General features: G+C 39.9%; 1 pseudogene; it reads right to left on the bottom strand.

Annotated features, from left to right (window-relative positions):
• Positions 1 to 4,694: 4,694 nt before the first annotated feature.
• On the bottom strand, positions 4,695 to 5,362 carry LOC123948432 (annotated as a pseudogene).
• Between the last annotated feature and the right edge of the window lie 6,055 nt (positions 5,363 to 11,417).

The following is an 11,417-nucleotide window of genomic DNA, read 5'->3' as shown; positions in this document are numbered from 1 at the left end:
CAATCCTAAAATTTGTATGGAACAAGAAAAGACCCTGAATAGCCAAAGGAATGATGAAAAAGAAAGCAAAGCTGGAGGCATCAGAATTCCAGACTTCAAGCTGCATTACAAAGCTGTCATCATCAAGACAGTATGGTACTGGCACAAAAACAGACACATAAATCAATGGAACAGAATAAAGAACCCAGAAATGGGTCCTTAACTCTTTGGTCAACTATTCTTCAACAAAACAGGAAAGAATATGGAAAAAAGACAATGTCTTCAACAAAAGGTGTTGGAAAAAATCAGACAGCCACATGCAGAAGAATGAAATTTGGACACTTTCTTACACCATACACAAAAATAAACTCAAAAATCAATGAAAGACCTAAATGTAAGACAGGAATCCTAGAGCAGAACACAGGCAGCAACCTCTTTGACCTTGGCCAACAACTTCTTGCTAGACATGTCTCTCAAGGCAGGAGAAACAAAATAAATAATGAACGATTTGGATATCATCATGTTAAAAAGCTTTTGCAAAGGAAACAGTCAACAAAACTAAAAGGCAACCTATGGAATGGGAGAAGATATTTTCAAATACCTTATTAGATAAGTGGCTAGTATCCAAAATCTACAAAGAACTTATCAAAATCAGTACCCCAAAACCAAAAAAACCCAGTCAAGACATGGGCAAAAGACATGAACAGACATTTCTCCAAGGAGCACCTACAAATGGCTGATAGACACATGAAAAGATATTGAACATCACTCACCACCTCACAGTGATCAGAATGGCTAAAATGAACAACTCAGGAAAAAAACAGATGTTGGTAAGGTTGCGGAGAAAGAGGAACCTCTTACACTGTTGGTGGAAATGCAAGCTGGTGCAGCCAATCTGGAAAACAGTATGGAGGTTCCTTAAAGAGTTAAAAATACAGCTATACTATGACTCATCAATTGTGCTATGAGGTATTTATCCAAAGGATATGAACATAGTGATTCAAAGGGGCACCCCACTGCATATAACAGCAATGTCCACAACAGCCAACAGATGGAAATAGCCCCGATCCATAAACAGATGAATAAATAAAGAAGATGGGGGAGCACCTGGGTGGCTCAGTGGGTTAAGCCTTTGCCTTCAGCTCAGGTCATGGTCTCTGGGTCCTGGGATTGAGCCCCTCATTGGGCTCTCTGCTCAGGAAAGAGCCTGCTTCCCCCTCTCTCTCTGCCTGCCTCTCTGACTACTTGTGATTTCTCTCTTTGTCTAATAAATAGATAAAATCTTTTTTAAAACAAAAGATGTGTTGTATATATATATACATATATATGTATGTGTATATATATATATATATATATATATATACATGTATATGTATATATATATACATATATATGTATGTATATATATATATATACATATATATATAAAACTATTATACAGTCATCAAAAAGAATGAAATCGTGTCATGTGCAACAGCATGGATGGAACTAGAGAGTATTATGTTAAGTGAAATAAGTCAGCCAGAGAAAGACAAATACCATATGATTTCATTCATATGTGGAATTTAAGATAAAAGAAAAAAAAAACAAGAGGAACATAGGGGAAAGGAAGAAAAACTAAAACAAAATGAAAACAGAGAGGGAGGCATACCATTAGAAATGCTGAACTCTAGGAAACAACCTGAGGGTTGTTGGAGGGAAGGTTGGTGGTGGGAAGGGATAATTGGGTGATGGGCCTTCAGCAGGACTCTGGATGTAATGAGCACTGGGTATTATATGCAACTGATGAATCACTAAATTCTACCTCTGAAACTAATAAAAGAAGAATACTGGCTCCTACTGAATTACAGAAAGGGGATTGCCTCCCTTCCTCATCTTCTTAATCCCCTGTGATCTGGAGTTTTGTTCTCACTATCCCTTGAAACTATTTTGCTAAGATTGCCAACAACTTCCTAGCTCCTTAATCAAATTGGAACTTAATTCTCATGTCACTTGACTTTAAAGCAGTATCATTGCCACTCTCTACCTTTTGAAACATTCTCTTAACTTCCATGAAATTACACACTGGCTTTCTACCTCTCTGCTGTTTTCTGTCTCTTTGCCGTTACTCTCTTCCTATTCCTTAGATGTTAATTTTCTTTAGGATTTGTCTCTGACTTCTTTTCCTACTTTCTGTGTTCTTCACAATCTTCCCACATGACCCCATTCACTCTTGTGTTTTAAATCCAATCTACACACTATATTTCCAGCACAAACTGTGCTTTTGAACTCCAAACTATACCTCTAGCTGGAACTGACCATCCTCATCATGTGGTGTCATAAGCATCTCAAATTCAAAATATTAAGAATTAGACTCATTTTCCCTAAACCCAGATCTGTTCTCCCTTCTCTAGTCCCCATCTTCATTATTGGCAACACCTTCTGTCCTTTCAGAAAACAGGAAATTGTCTACATTTTGTATTTTATATCAGTGGGAGATGAAGCCCTGCAAATTCCTTGTTACTAATGTCTCATGAACTGAATCTATCATGTGTCATCTAATCCCAAAGTCACTGTCTTAGTTTGGGCCACATTTTTAGGGTTTGGCTAGTGAAATAGTTTTCTGAATAATCTCCAGTCTTGTTTCTCTTTCTCAGTTTCAGAGGTAGAGTTTAGTGATTCATCAGGTGCTTATAACATCCAGTGCTCATTACATCAGGTGCCCTCCTTAATGTCCATCACCCAGTTACAACATTCTCCCTCTTGTTTCTCTTGAATATGCTGTACAGTGTTGTATTGTGCTCCTTTTTTTTCTCCCCCACACCAGTTAGAAGTGTTTTATTTTAAAAAATATGAAACAAATGCAAAAAAAAACCTTTTAATTGGAAGTCTGATTAAATTTAATATTAAAGTTCTCAAAAATCCATTGGAGAAAGTCAGCAGGTGTGTCAAAGAAAAGCAGGAAACTGCTGACAAGTCTTTGGTGGAAAAGTAAGTTGCATAGGTATACAAGCTATCCCAATGATTATCAAGCTCAAATTTTGTTTTTCAAAAATAGGTCTCAATATATACCAAGAAAACCATACAGACACCCCCAACAGTGCAAGGATGTAACAATGAAGTTTAAGGATAGAGGAGAAGCCATCTATGACAATACACACAAACAATCTATAAAATAAAATAAATCATTTAATCCTAGGAAAAAATAGGGAAACTTCATGAATGTAAAACACAAGGAACAAGGACTAACAACAAATGGAACTATCCTAAATATTTCCCCATTGACTAACTAAAACACAAAATGATGACCATTAACAGGTAGTATTCATATATAATATGTATTTAAATTACAGTAATTTTTTTCTACTCAATTACCATTTCTTCCCTTTTCCCTTTTCCTTAATTTTCTCTAGCAACATGTTTCCCTTGGTTTGATCAGTTGAATCCAAAAGTTTTGGAACCTAACGTGAGTACCAACTCTTACTGGAATAGTATTTGGGAAATGCAACCCTAGAAAAGGCAAATTTTAAAAAAAATATTTAATCTAATTTCAGTGTAGCAGAATTCATTGTTTATGCACCACGTCCAGTGCTCCATGCAATACATGCTCTCCATAATACCCACCACCAGGCTCACCCAACCTCCTACCACCCACCCCTTCAAAACCCTCAGATTGTTTTTCAGAGTCCATAGTCTCTCATTGTTCATCTCCCCTTCCAATTTCCCTTCTTTCATCTCCCCATGTCCTCCATGCTATTTCTTATGCTCCACAAATAAGTGAAACCATATGATAATTGACTCTCTCTGCTTGACTTATTTCACTCAGCATAATCTCTTCCAGTCCCATCCATGTTGCTACAAAAGTTGGGTATTCATCCTTTCTGATGGAGGCATAATACTCCATAGTGTATATGGACCACATCTTCCTTATCCATTCATCTGTTGAAGGGCATCTTGGTCCTTTCCACAGTTTGGCAACCGTGGTCATTGCTGCTATGAACATTGGGGTACAGATGGCCCTTCTTTTCACTACATCTGTATCTTTGGGGTAAATACCCAGCAGTGCAATTGCAGGGTCATAGGGAAGCTCTATTTTTAATTTCTTAAGGAATCTTCACACTGTTCTCCAAATTGACTGCACCAACTTGCATTCCCACCAACAGTATAAGGGGTTCCCCTTTCTCCACATCCTCTCCAACACACAAAACAGATAATCATGTCAAAAAATGGGCAGAAGACATGAACAGACACTTCTCCAATGAAGACATACAAATGGCTATCAGACACATGAAAAAATGTTCATTATCACTAGCCATCAGGGAGATTCAAATTAAAACCACATTGAGATACCACCTTACACCAGTTGGAATGGCCAAAATTAGCAAGACAGGAAACAACGTATGTTGGATAAAAGGCAAATTTTAACTGAACTGACAGGACAAAGTCAAGTGTTTGTTCTCAATGGGACAATGTCCTCCAGGTTAATCAGTAGGTTAATGGCTTCTCTTGGCTGGATCACATGACCCAGCATGATACTGGCATGCTCCATGGTGAAGTACTGCAGAGCTATGTGCGCAAACACCCAGCCACTCAAGCTTTCAATTAAAAAAAAGGATCATCTTAAACCATATCAGTAAAAAAAATAAAAAAAAAATTATTGCTTTTCTATTGGTCTGCTTTGCCTCTTGAACTGGCTTGGAGTGTTGTTCATGACAGAAGACACCGGAGTTAATTAGTTAATTAGTTGGTACCCCACACTCCCTGGGCTTCAATAGTTCCTACTCTTCAAGCCTCAGCACATTTTTGCTGAAATAATGGTATTCTTTGTTAACATAGTCATTGTCATGGGACCAGTATCCCTATGGACTGGAATGCTATAAGCAGCTTTTTTTTCTGATTCCTTCAAAATCCACATCTCCAACCAAGGTGGCTTTAGTCATGATGGGATCTTGAACTCTTTTTATTTTCACATTGATCAGTGCAATGCCCTCCTTGATCATATCTGCTGTGATCAGATTGGGAATGCCTGCATCAGAGACTACAATGTCTTCAAGAACTGTATGTTTCTTCATTTGCACTTTGGGAGTGTACTAATGAATATTGTAATAGTGGCATCACCTCCAGGGTATTCACATGCCCCATCTATCTGTAGTAGTATTGCAATGGGCATTAGAACATTTTTTGACCTCCCAACCACGACCACATTCTTCCCGAGGGTTGGAATGTCCATTCACATAATTATTTCCCAGACACCCCATGGGACCACTGGTAACATATTTGCTCTACATTAATTACATAAAACCATCAGCATCTTTGGAGAAACACTATTGCAGATGTTTGTCTCATCAGTATGTTCTGCAAGAGGCAGCTGAACAATAAGGCCATCTACATTATAATCATCATTTTTAAAATTATGTTCAGTTAGCCAATATATAATACCTCATTAGTTTTTGATGTAGTGTTCAATGATTCACAACAAGTTCTATGCAAACAAACAATAGATCAGAGGTTGAAAATTTGAGGCTGCTGGTGACTTTCAAAATCTTTTCTATGGAGAGAGGAAAACAAAATTCTTATTGGGGTATATTGGGTAGAAGGGAAAGCAAGAGATCATATACAATTGCTATCAGTCAGAGTTTTATCAAAGAAGCAGCCCCATTATCCATGATTTGGAATAAAAGATTCATTGTAAAGAGTGCTTTGTGCAACTGCAGGAAGAGATGAAAGCAAAGGTCTAAGAGGATGGGAGAAAAGTCACTACTCAGGGTTGGCTTCTGGGAGTAGTTGAGAAGTCTGGGTGCCTCTGTCTCTGGGTTTAGTTGTATGCCAAAAGTCAGCAGAAGTGCTCCATCCATTGAAGTTTCCAACTCCCTGCCCCCTCACTGGAGTATTTTCTAATCATCCTTTGAAATTCTATTCAGACATGGCCTCCCCCTGAAGCCCTTCTGGAACCTACTGGCATACCTCCTCTGGCTCTGTTGATCATTTCTATCTGATTCTATGTGATCCCATGCACCTCTCCTGTGAGCATTCCCTGGTAGAGCTCCCAGCAGTTAGTAGGTGTCCCAAATGTTTGTACAATTGACTTGAACTCTGTTTCTCCTGAGATCCTGAACTCCTTGAGGGCAGGGACTGTACTCCCTCTATAAATATTTGCTGACTCAATACAAAGATGGACAGATGAGTGGGTAAATGAGCAGGACCAGAGGTCTGAACACAGTCTGAATGTTCCGAACTTTGTGTGTCCTGTATTTGTTATTTGTTATCTACTTCTTTTACTTATGCTAAATGACCTCTTTGGTGTTCACAGTTCATCCCTCTGCCTAAGCATTCTGAAACTTGGTGAACATGTTCACATTTGGCTCCTATTAGCCTTTGTGATATTATATATTTTAATTGTTTGTGCTCTGTCATCATTTTTCCTAGTTATTGTCATATGAAAGTCCTTCTCAATACTTTAATTGACCTCCTTGGGATACTTCCAGTTTTGATATACTTTTCTTAATGTGTAGTAACATGAAATGGTATGGCATTATAGATGCAAATGCATGATAATATTATGCAAGCTTGAGATTTTGCTGCAGATAAATTATGGGGAGGCTTGTCAAAGGAGTAACCTGTATATTAATCATGCTGAATATATATATTTAACTAAGGCAACCTATAGGGTACAGCCCGCTTAATGCCTCTCTAACCCTGCAGGAAGTAAAGGTGCATCCTTAGGCCCCTAAAATAGAAATAACCTCTCTGCTCATCTAATATTCCCTGATGGTTGCTCTTTGCACCCAGAGCATTCTGATGTCATGAAGGAAACAAAGGCGTCTTCTGTGATCCTGAGGTGCCAGATTGGCTGCGCAAAGACAAAGGGGCATTTTAAATAAAGGCTCCAGACATTTATTTAGCATCAAAATTACTTCTCCAAATTTGCACATTGTGCAACACTGCAGATCTTCAAATGTATTTCTGTAATTGGCTCCAATATGCCTTATGTTGTAACTTTTCTTTTTGTCATGGGGAGGGAGTAGGGAAGGGATTAGTTGTCTTTTTTTCCCCTTCCAGAGAACTGCCAAAATAATTTTGACTCTCCCAGATGAAGTAAGTTTTAAAATTGTGGTTCTCCTGAGGTTCATCTGGAAGAAGACACAGCAATTCTGAGAAACCAATGATGGGAGCTGCCAAGATGTTCCATTTCCTTGGCTGTGGCTTCAGTTTCCTTGCATTGAGGTCAGTGTGAGAACAAAACCATGGTTTTCAAGGGTTGGAGAGGCTTGTTCAAACACTGTGCTTGCCCACCTAAAAGTCTCCTGCCTTGCATGGCAATATTGCCTTAAACCCAGAGTTTAGAGTTTGTTGTGGAGGTTGGATCCTCACTTCCTCTTGCTCTTTCCCAGGCTCAGCCATTCCTACTGGCTGACTCACACCTAGGAAAATTGGGATGCATACTTGGCTCAGGCTATTTTTGAGTTGTGCAATTTCTAGGAAATTGGAAATTTCCACCCCATACCATTCTGTGTCTCCATCCTGGGTTTTGAGATAAAGTATGAAGGGTTGGGGCAAAAGACTGAATAAGAATTATTCAGGGATTATATAAGAACCATGGGATTTCAGAGTTGTGAGTTCCTTTTAGACAGAATTGCAGAGAGGAAGGAGCTGAATTAACGGAATCAGACTGACCTGGGAGGCCTGGCACAATTTGACCATCAAGTGTTGACACCTGGACTGTCAGCCTCTTCATAGCTTTGGGGAGATTAGTAAAGTAGCAGTTTTTTGAAATGGAATTTTAGTGATGTACAGAGAGGAGGAGTGAGGTACAACAGTGTGTGCCACTTTCCCAAGCACTGCTTTACCAGAAAGATGGTACAGATATTTAGCCTCTGAGTCTCACTTTAGTTGTTTGGAAAAGGGGTTGTTTTGGGTGGGGAATGAGATCATATGTTGAATGAAGACTGAAATGTAGCAGGTGGCTATAGTGAGTGCATACATTATTATCACCAGTTAGTACAGTCTTTATTTGAAAGATAAATGCACCAAAGCCCCCCAAATTTAGATGATTTGCCTAACAACACAGAGCATTTAATGGCAGCACTCAAGAACAGAGCCATTTCTCCTGACATTCAGAGGAGTACTTTTTACCGTTTTGCTACCCTGTAGTCTTTTAGGAAAGCTCTCATGAGAAAGTAAAATTAAATGGCTTGAATAAAATCTTTTCATGATTATATTTTTAAAAAAGATTTTTATTTATTTATTTGACAGACAGAGATCACAAGTAGGCAGAGGGGCAGGGAGAGAGAGGGGGAAGCAGGCTCCCTGCTGAGCAGAAGGTCCGATTCGGGACTCGATCCCAGGACCCTGAGATCATGATCTGAGCTGAAGGCAGAGGCTTAACCCATTGAGCCACCCAGGAGCCCCTCATGATTATATTTTTGACATCAAAATACTTTCAGTGTGAAAATGAAAGATTTCATGGGTGAGCTTTCTGCAGGCTGGAGCCAAAGGGAGGGCCTTTCTGCCTGCCCCGGTTCCCATGTCATCTGGGCACTTTCCCTGTGAAACCATTTATGAACATTGCTCTGTGTGAGTCCCTTAAGCTTGGCGCTAGAAACAAAGCATGAAAATCGCTGTCCCTGTCCCCACGTTGTTCATTGCTTTTTGGGGAAGAAATTAGGAAGTAAATCAATGATATACAGTTTAATGAACTCTGTGATTGATGTTAGCCCAGAGGAGGGGCACTTAATTAAGGTGAATGTGTTTAAGGTCATTGAGAGCCATCAGCCCTGCACTGAGCCTGGAAGGCTGGCGAAGAGATGGGCAGAGGAGAAGGAGAGGTGTGGAGCTAGAAGGGAGAGACTAAGGGAAGTGCCAGGAAGAGCTAGAGGCCATAAGGGAGTGCTGATGAGTGTGGAGGGAACCTTACAAAAGCTGGAGGATTTCCCTTGGTGTGTATGTGTTTGTGACAACAATTGCATATTATTTATTTATTTATGTTAGTCACCATAGAATATATCATTAGTTTTTGGTATAGTGTTCTAAGATTCTTTGTTTACATATAACACCCAATGGTCCATGCAATACATGTCCTCCTTAATACCCACCACCAGGCTCACCCATCCTCAACCCTTCTCCCCTCTAAACCCCTCAGTTTGTTCCTTGGAGTCCACAGTCTCTCACGGCTTTTTAAAGATTTTGTTTATTTGAGAGAGAGAGAGAGAGAAAGAGAGAGAGAGAATGAGTGGGGGGAGGGGCAGAGAGAGAGGAAGAGGCAGAGTTTCCACTAAGCAGGGAGCCTAACAGAAGGTTCTATCTGAGGACTCTGGGATCATGACCTGAGCTGAAGGCAGATGGTTAATGTACAGAGCCACAGTGAGACACTCAGTCACTCCAACAATTTGCATTTTAGAATGATCATTGGCTCCTATTGAGAGGCTAGATGGGCAGAGAGTAGGAGTGGAACTGGGGGACCTGAAAGTTATAGGGTCTCCAAAGTAGAATCGACTTAGGAGGGAAGAAGAGAGAAGACACATGTGGCAGGCTTTGCTTGGGATCCTATGTGGGGAGAGGTCAGAGGAGGGCTCAGGTGACCCTCAAATTAGTGGCTCAGGCTCACAGGTCAAGAGATAACCCACAGTGAGACACAGAAGTCAGGGTGGCTATAAAGCCCCACTTTCAGAAGGAGCTCAGGCTCCAAGGTGACATTGTCCTGAAATTAATAGATTTCTATTGATGGGATGATGGAATGTACTTGTGAGCAAAGGAATTTGGGGCTCTTCCTTGCAGACAGTTTCGACATGCCCCATGAATGCAGAATCTCAGTGGACCCACTTGAAGTGAGGACACAATAAGCATATTTTACCTATTACCCATGGCCCCAGAGGCTACACTTGCTGATCAAATCAGAGCTTGCTGAGAACACAGAAAGAAAGCAATGAGGTGCCAGGAGGCACAAATGACCAAGAAACTCTATCATACCATTTCTTGTGCTCTTCCCTGTATTTGGTGAAAATAGCATTGAAGGAGAAAATCCTTCCTTTCTCATCAGTAAGCCAAAGGTAGAGGGTTGGTAGAATGTACACATATCAAGAAGCACAATTAAAAGCAGTTCAATTGGGGCGCCTGGGTGGCTCAGCAGGTTAAAGCCTCTGCCTTCGGCTCAGGTCATGATCCCAGGGTCCTGGGATCGAGCCCCGCATTGGGCTCTCTGCTTGGCTGGGAGCCTGCTTCCTCCTCTCTCTCTCTCTGCCTGCCTCTCTGCCTACTTGTGATCTCTATCTGTCAAATAAATAAATCTTAAAAAAAAAAGCAGTTCAATTTGTTTTGTGTAGTGTTGCCACAGTAACATGTAAGAATAAAGTACATGTGTACATACAAGTTACAAAATGTAAATTGTGTAATTTCTACATATGAGTTAAATGCACCTGTATTTGCATTTAAAACTGGCATTCTATAACATAAAGAGGAGTGGTAAAATTCATTCTAATAATTAAAAATTGTGCTTTTTTTTTTAAAACTTAGAACAACTTTAAATAGGAAGTAACAAACACATTTCTTGTACATATTGGCCATCAGTATATCTTCTTTGGAAAAAATGTCTGTTAAGCCCTTTGCCCATTTTAAAATCAGGTTATTTAATTTTGTTGTTGTTGTTGTAGTTGAGCAGTATGAGTACAACTCATTTGAGGGTACTAAATCTTTATCAGATATGTGATTTGCAAATATTTTTTTAACCATTCTATAGGTCACTTTTTCATTTTGTTGATGGCTTCCTTTGAAACCTTTCAGTTTGATGTAGTCCCAACATGTTTATTTTTGCTTTTGTTGCTTGTGCTTTGGTATCATATCCAAAAAAATCATTGCCAAAACCAGTGTCAAGATTCTAACCTATGTTTTCTTCTAGGAGTTTTAAGATATCAAGTCTTACATTTAAGTCTTTAGCCCCCCACCTCCTTTTTAAAGGAAAGGATGGAAGTAGGAAAGGAGGTAGAGAGAGAGAGAGCTGAGAGAGAGGGAGAGAAAGACTCTTAGGCAGGTTCCACAACTAGTGCAGAGCCTGATGCAGAACTTGATCTCACAACTCTGAGATCATGACCTGAGCTGAAATTAAGAACCAGGTGCTTAACTGATGGAGACACTGAGGCCTTGCCAGTCTTTAAACTATTTTAAGTTAATTTTTGTATGTGGTATAATTTTATTCATTTTCATTTGATATGGATGTTCAGTTTCCCCAACACCACATTAGAAAGACTATCCTTTCTCCATCATGTCTTCTTGCCATCATTGTTAAAGATTAGTTGTGGTGCGTTGTCAGGCGGCAGCCATGGTGTGTCAAGAGGATCCAGTGCAGCGGGAGATGCACCAGGACTGGGCGAACCGAGAATACATTGAGGTCATCACCTGCAGCATCAAGAAAATCGCAACTTTCTCAACTCGTTTGATATGACTCGTCGTTCAAGACTTGCAACACT

The sequence above is a fragment of the Meles meles genome, chromosome 1 (genome assembly GCF_922984935.1).
Source record: "Meles meles chromosome 1, mMelMel3.1 paternal haplotype, whole genome shotgun sequence".
In the NCBI taxonomy this organism is placed as follows: Eukaryota; Metazoa; Chordata; class Mammalia; order Carnivora; family Mustelidae; genus Meles; species Meles meles.
The sequence above is the reverse complement of the archived record's forward strand: the minus strand, read 5'-3'. Positions and strand labels throughout refer to the sequence as shown.